At 51.4% G+C, this 7,388-nt stretch overlaps 1 long non-coding RNA gene across 1 annotated transcript; it reads left to right on the top strand.

Annotated features, from left to right (window-relative positions):
* Positions 1–5,499: 5,499 nt before the first annotated feature.
* Positions 5,500–7,158, top strand: LOC141408880 (uncharacterized). Its single transcript, XR_012426404.1, has 2 exons — positions 5,500–5,635; positions 6,905–7,158. It is a non-coding gene; the product is annotated as an uncharacterized lncRNA (long non-coding RNA).
* Positions 7,159–7,388: the final 230 nt, after the last annotated feature.

The following is a 7,388-nucleotide window of genomic DNA, read 5'->3' as shown; positions in this document are numbered from 1 at the left end:
GAACTTGGAGAGGGGAAGAGAGGCAGGCAGGGTGCCCGGCACCACCCCTCTCTAGCAGAGAAGCTCAGTTTTCTTAGGCAGGGTTTCAACTGAGATGAATTTACAGGTTGAGGTAAAGAAATCATTTTGGGCCGGGTGCAGTGGCTCAGGCCTGTAATCCCAGCACTTTGGGAGGCCGAGGTGGGTGGATCACCAGAGGTCGGGAGTTCAAGACCAGCCTGACCAACATGGAGAAACCCTGTCTCTACTAAAAAATATGGCCGGGCGCGGTGGCTCAAGCCTGTAATCCCAGCACTTTGGGAGGCCGAGGCGGGTGGATCACGAGGTCAGGAGATCGAGACCATCCCTGGCTAACATGGTGAAACCCCGTCTCTACTAAAAATACAAAAAACTAGCCGGGCGTGGTGGCGGGCGCCTGTAGTCCCAGCTACTCGGGAGGCTGAGGCAGGAGAATGGCGTGAACCCAGGAGGCGGAGCTTGCAGTGAGCCGAGATCGCGCCACTGCACCCCAGCCTGGGCGACACAGCGAGACTCCGTCTCAAAAAAAAAAAAAAAAAAAAAAAAAAATATATATATATATATATATATATATACACAAAATTAGGCATGGTGGAGCATGCCTGTAATCCCAGCTACTCAGGAGGCTGAGGCAGGAGAATCGCTTGCACCCGGGAGGCAGAGGTTGCAGTGAGTGAGCCAAGTTCACACCATTGCACTCCAGCCTAGGCTATAAGAGCGAAACTCAGCCTCTAAATAAATAAATAAGCCATCTTGGTTTTGGTGGGTTTTAGCTTCTTTACTGCAAACCGTTTTCTCAGTAAGGTCTTTATGACCTGTGTCTGTGCTAACCCACTTTTTTCTGTTTTACATCAGAAAAATCTACTGATTTTTCTTTTTAAGTTCAAAAACTAGCATTACCACCCACCATGCCAACCAACTAGCCGTGTGGCACTGGACCCCTCTGTGCAACAAGAAAGGGCCTAGGTGACCCCTGTTTCTTCTGAGGGACGATCAGAGGCAGGAACTCTCCCCCCACCCCCACCATAGGTGTCTTCTGTGGGGTCCAAAGTGGCTCTACCACTGCAAAATGCTTTCTGTGATAGCCACTGAGGGAGGGTATCTTGCTACAAAGGCAGAGGGAAGTGGGGAAAGCTGTTTTCAGTCCTTAAAGGGCCGAAGTGCAGCCCCTCAGCTTGGTGCCGACTCGGAGTTCTCCACACACCCTCTCACCAGCCCCCAAGTGTGCGTGTCCAGCCCCGTTCACCGGGTGGGACTGAGCTGGACCACAGTGAAGGAGAAGAGGAATCCGGGATTTCCACAGCAGGTTCTTTCCTTAATTCATCCGTCCTCGACCACTGTGCAGCCATCAATGTGGTGCCACTAGCACGTGCCAGGCTGTGCTGGGCCCAGGAGATACAATGGTGAGCAACACTGAGCTGTCCCTGTCCCAGAGAGCTTACCTCGAGTAGGGGGTCAGACTTAGGCAGGCATACAAATACTTATATAATTACCCACTTAAAAGTGCAGCAGAGGGCCAGGCATGGTGCTCACGCCTGTAATCCCAGCACTTTGGGAGGCCAAGGTGGGCGGATCACGAGGTCAGTAGTTTGAGACAAGCCTGACCAACATGGTGAAACCCCGTCTCTACTAAAAATACAAAAATTAGCCGGGCGTGGTGGAGCATGCCTGTAATCCCAGCTACTCAGGAGGCTGAGGCAGGAGAATCGCTTGAACCTGGGAGACAGAGGTTGCAGTGAGCCGCGATCACACCACTGCACTCCAGCCTGGCAACAGAGTGAGACTCCATCTCAAAAAAAAAAAAAAAAAAAAATTGCAGCAGAAGCTGGGCGCAGTGGCTCACACCCATAATCCTAACACTTTGGGAGGCCAAAGTGGGCAGATTGAGCTCGGGAGTTTCAGACCACTTTGGGCAACACGGTGAAACTCTGTCTCTACTAAAATATGAAAAATTAGCCAGGTATGGTGACACCGGGGGGAAAAAAAACGTGCAGCAGAGCAGTGGGAATAGTTGGGAGGTGGAGCTGAAGCTGAAGGCAAGCTCACCTCTAGCTGGGAGGAGACACTGGTGCAAAGGCACTGGGGCCAGCTTTCCAGGAACTGAAAGGCTAGCGTGGCAAGAACCACACTAGGAGGAAGAGCGTAGGAGCCACCCAGGAAAGGCCCTCAAAGGCCACGTTGGGGATTTTAGGTCTCATCCTAAGAACAAAAGGGAAGCCAGAGACAGGAGCAAATTTTGCATTTGCAAAAGACACTCAGCTGAACACGGGGACTGGGCTGGAAGAACCCATCAATCAAAGAGCCAGCAGGTGCTGCCAGGTGGCTCAGAGAGCAGATAGATGATGACCCACCAGTCCCTGGGGGGAGGAGAAGGAGGGGACACAAGGTGGCCTCTGGGTTTTGGACTTACACGGTGGGCTCGGTGGAGGGGCCCCTTCATGGCCAAGGGAAATGCCAGCAGGGGCATCGCATAGGTTGTGAATTTAGTTTTTCAGGGTCTTGCTTTTTGTTTTTGTTTTTGTTTTTCTGGAGACAGGGTCTCGCTCTGTCACGCAGGCTGAAGTGCAGTGGCACGAACTTGACTCACTGCAACCTCCATCCCCTGGGTCCAAGGGATTCTCAGGCCTCAGCCTTCCGAGTAGCTGGGACTACAGGCACGTGCACCACTCCCAGCTAAATAAAAACAATTGGGGGCCGGGCGCGGTGGCTCAAGCCTGTAATCCCAGCACTTTGGGAGGCCGAGACGGGCGGATCACTAGGTCAGGAGATCGAGACCATCCTGGCTAACACGGTGAAACCCCGTCTCTACTACAAAATACAAAAAAACTAGCCGGGCGAGGTGGCGGGCGCCTGTAGTCCCAGCTACTCGGGAGGCTGAGGCAGGAGAATGGCGTAAACCCGGGAGGCGGAGCTTGCAGTGAGCTGAGATCCGGCCACTGCACTCCAGCCTGGGCAACAGAGCGAGACTCCGTCTCAAAAAAAAAACAAAACAAAAAAACAAAAAAACAATTGGGGGCTGGGTGCAGTGGCTCATGCCTGTAATCCTTGCACTTTGGGAGACCAAGGTGGGCAAATCACCTGACGTCAGGAGTTTGAGACCAGCCCGGCCAACCATGGCCAACATGGTGAAACCCCGTCTCTACTAGAAATACAAAAATTAGCCAAGCAAGATGGTGCACGCCTGTAATCCCAGCTACTCAGGAGGCTGAGTCAGAATTGCTTGAACCCAGGAGGCAGAGGCTGCAGTGAGCCAAGATTACACCACTTCACTCCAGCCTGGGCAACAAAGCAAGATTCCGTCTCAAAAAAAAAAAAAAAAAAGAGAAATTTTATATTTTTGTAGTACAGACGGTGTTTCACCATGTAGCCCAGGCTGTCAGCTTAGTTTTGAACATTTGCACTGGACGCTTCAGAGATGCCCACCGGAGTTCTCTGCCTTCTGTTCCTTGCCTGGAGCCTGCACAGCCACACAGCACGCACCTCTCATCCTTCAGTTCTCGTCCTAAACGGCCACCCACCGCCTGTGAGAGGCCTTTTCCCTCTATGCTCTCAATATCCGCAAATCACTTCCACTAAATCTGGGCTGTGAATGCCTCGTGACCGCTGGACCGCGTGCTTCCCCCATGAGAATGTCATTTCCACAAGAGCAGAGCCCTTGGGTCGTAGTTAGGGCTCATTAAACATTGAATGAATGCTTGAATGAAATGCCCCTTAGCTCCATGCAGGCATCCGCAGGTCTCAGCTCTGAGGGGAGGTGGCAAGAGGCACACACATCTGGGGCTCCTGAAGCCAGGGTGAGAACGGTGAGCTGCGGCTGAGGTTCAGAGTTCCTGGCTTTAGGGCACCCGTTCCGGAGCTGGAGGGAAGAAGGGAAGTGGAGAGAAGATGGGCGCTGAGCCCAGAGGATTGGAGGTGAGCTGGTGGCTCATCTGTTCCAGAGCTGAGAGCAGATCACGAGGGAGGCTGAGGCTTGGGAAGGGCGGTCCTGCACGCTCCATCTCCAGAGTTCCAAAATTCACTTGGGGCTTGGTATGGTGGCTCCCACCTGTAATCCCAAGCATGGGAGGCTGAGGCAGGAGGATTGCTAGAGACCAGGAATTTGAGACCAGCCTGGGCAACATAGTGAGACCCCATCTCTACAAAAAACTTTTAAAAAATTAGCCAGGCAGGCCAGGCGCAGTGGCTCACACCTGTAATCCCAACACCTTGGGAGGCTGAGGCGGACAGATCACCTGAGGTCGGGAGTTCGAGACCATTCTGGTCAACATGGTGAAACCCCATCTCGGGCTGGGCGCAGTGGCTCACGAGTGTAATCCTAGCACTTTGGGAGGCCGAGGCGGGCAGATCACAAGGTCAGGAGATCAAGACCATCCTGGCTAACACAGTGAAACCCCGTCTTTACTAAAAATACAAAAAATTAGCCTGGCATGGTGGCAGGCACCTGTAGTCCCAGCTACTCTGGAGACTGAGGCAGGAGAATGGCATGAACCTGGGAGGCGGAGGTTGCAGTGAGCCAAGATCGCGCCACTGCACTCCAGCCTGGGTGACAGAGCAAGATTCTGTCTCACAAAGAAAAGAAAAGCCCCATCTCTACTAAAAATACAAAAATTAGGTGGACATGGTGGTACACGCCTGTAGTCCCAGCTACTCGGGAGGCTGAGGCAGGAGAATTGCTTAAACCTGGGAGGCGGAGGTTGCAGTGAGCTGAGATCATCCCCCCCCTGCACTCTAGCCTGATGACAGAGTGAGACTCTGTCTCCAAAAAAAAACAGTGACCTCTGGTTGTCCTCACTCCTATACTCCCACCAGCGCCATGACAGTTTACAGATGCCATGGCAACATCAGGAAGTTACCCCCTGTGGTTCTAAGAAGGGGTGGGATGAATAATCCACCCTTTGTTTAGCATATCATCAAGAAATAGCCATAAAAATAACCAGAGCAGCCCATGGGGCTGAAATAATGGACTAGCTATTCTTTCACCACTTAATAAATTTGCTTTTGCTTTGCACTGTGGATTTGCCCTAAATTATTTCTTTTTTTTTTTTTTTTTTTTTTTTTTAGACGGAGTCTCACGCTGTTGCCCAGGCTGGAGGGCAGTGGCGCGATCTCGGCTCACTGCAAGCTCCGCCTCCCGGGTTCCCGCCATTCTCCTGCCTCAGCCTCCTGAGTAGCTGGGACTACAGGCGCCCGCCACCGCGCCCGGCTAATTTTTTGTATTTTTAGTAGAGACGGGGTTTCACTGTGGTCTCGATCTCCTGACCTTGTGATCCGCCCGCCTCGGCCTCCCAAAGTGCTGGGATTACAGGCTTGAGCCACCGCGCCTGGCCGCCCTAAATTATTTCTTGTGTGAGATCGAAGAACCCTCTCTTGGGGTCTGGATCAGGACCTCTTTCCAGTAACACAAGAGTGCAGGAACTGTAACCCCTCTACCTGGAACATCAGACGGGAGTGCAGATGTATTGGTGCCGAATGAATTTTTTTTTTTTTTTTTGAGATGGAGTCTTGCACTGGTCGTCCGGGCTGGAGCGTGATGGTGCGATCTTGGCTCACTGCGACTTCCGCCTCCCGGGTTCAAGCAATTCTCCTGCCTCAGCCTCCCCAGTAGCTGGGATTACAGGTATGTGCCACCACACCCGGCTAATTTTTGTATTTTTAACAGAAACCGGGTTTCACCATATTGGCCAGGCTGGTCTCAAACTCCTCACCTCAGGCGATACACCCACCTTGGCCTCCCAAAGCGCTGGGATTACAGGTGTGAGTCACCGCACCTGGCCAGATCTCTTTCACTGTCATAATTTTCTCACTATTATAATTTTTGCAAAGGCGGCTTCATTCAGCCTGGGAACCTTCCAGCATCCTGCCTCAGCTCACTAGAGGGTCAGAGCTTGTGTCACCCCAGACCTCTTGTCACCTATGGTCATTCTTGTCACCATCTTGGTTTTGGTGGCTTTTAGCCGGCTTCTTTATTGCAACCTGTTTTCTCAGCAAGGTCTTTATGACCCGTGTCTTGTGCTGACCCCGTCTTATCCTGTGACTTAGAATGCCATAACCATCTGGGAATTCAGCCCGGTGGGTCTCAGCTTCTTCACCCAGCTCCTATTCAAGATGGAGTTGCTCTGGTTCAAATACCTCTGATACTTGAGCTAACGTTGTGGATGGGAGGGGAAGACAGGATTAAAGGAACAGTCACAAATAATGAATTACAGAAGAGACAGCAGAGGACTGAGTGTGGTGGCTCATGCCTTATAATCCCAGCATGTTGGCAGGCCGAGGTGGGCGAATCATTGGAGGTCAGGAGTTCGAGATCAGCCTGGCCAACATGGTGAAACCCCGTCTCTACTAAAAATACAAAAATTAGCCGGGCGTGGTGGCAGGTGCGTGCCTGTAATCCCGGCAACTGGGGAGGCTGAGGCAGGAGAATCACTTGCACCTGGGAGATGGAGGTTGCAGTGAGCTGAGATCGCGCCACTGCACTCCAGCCTGGGTGACAGAGCAAGACTTTGTTTCGAAAAAAAAAAAGAGAGCGAGAGAGAGATCTGACCTAAGCTAAGCAACTCCCTCTTGCCTTTAACCTCCAAACTGCCCTTGACTATTCCAGGGGTGTGGGCCAAGCTAATTTTGGGAGGAATTTAGTTTATGGTTTAACCTTAAAGCAAGGATGATAGTAATAACCCTTCCCAAAACTAAACCGGATTGGTAAGACTAATGAAAAGCTACAAGGTCAGGATTGTGAGAGGGGCCTGAATTCTGTAAAATGTAAGTGTAGTTATAAATGATTACCAGCCATTGTTCCGGGGCTCCTAAGATTTGCAATTTCTCCAGTTGTTCCTGTAAGTAACATCACTATTGTATGATTTAAGATAGGCCTTTTGTGATATCTTTTCAGACTTTTGTATTTCTGAAGACCAGATGACTCCACCCCGCCAGAGACTCAGGACTCAGCTGGTCCTGTGGCCCCTACCCAGAAGTGGACTCAGCAGAGGAGGACCAGGTTCCATACCCCTATGACTGCATCCCCAACCAATCAGCAGCACCCACCCTCTAGCCACCTGCCAAACTATCTTTTAAAAACCCTAGTCTCTGAATTTTCCAGGAGGGTAAATTGAGTAATAGCAAAACTCTGGTCTCCTGTTTAACCAACTCTGTGTGAATTAGTCTTTCTTTTGCAATTTCTACCCCCAGCATTTTGTTTGTTTTGTTTTGTTTTGAGACAGTCTTGCTCTGTCACCCAGGCTGGAGTAGAGTAGCACGATCTCAGCTGACTGCAACCTCCGTCTCCTGGGTTCAAGTGATTCTCCTGTTTCAGCCTCCCAAGTAGCTGGGATTACAGGCACCCACCACCGTGCCCAGCTAATTTTCCATGTCTTGAT

This window comes from Macaca fascicularis, chromosome 1 (assembly GCF_037993035.2).
Source record: "Macaca fascicularis isolate 582-1 chromosome 1, T2T-MFA8v1.1".
NCBI classification, from domain to species: domain Eukaryota; kingdom Metazoa; phylum Chordata; class Mammalia; order Primates; family Cercopithecidae; genus Macaca; species Macaca fascicularis.
The sequence above is the reverse complement of the archived record's forward strand: the minus strand, read 5'-3'. Positions and strand labels throughout refer to the sequence as shown.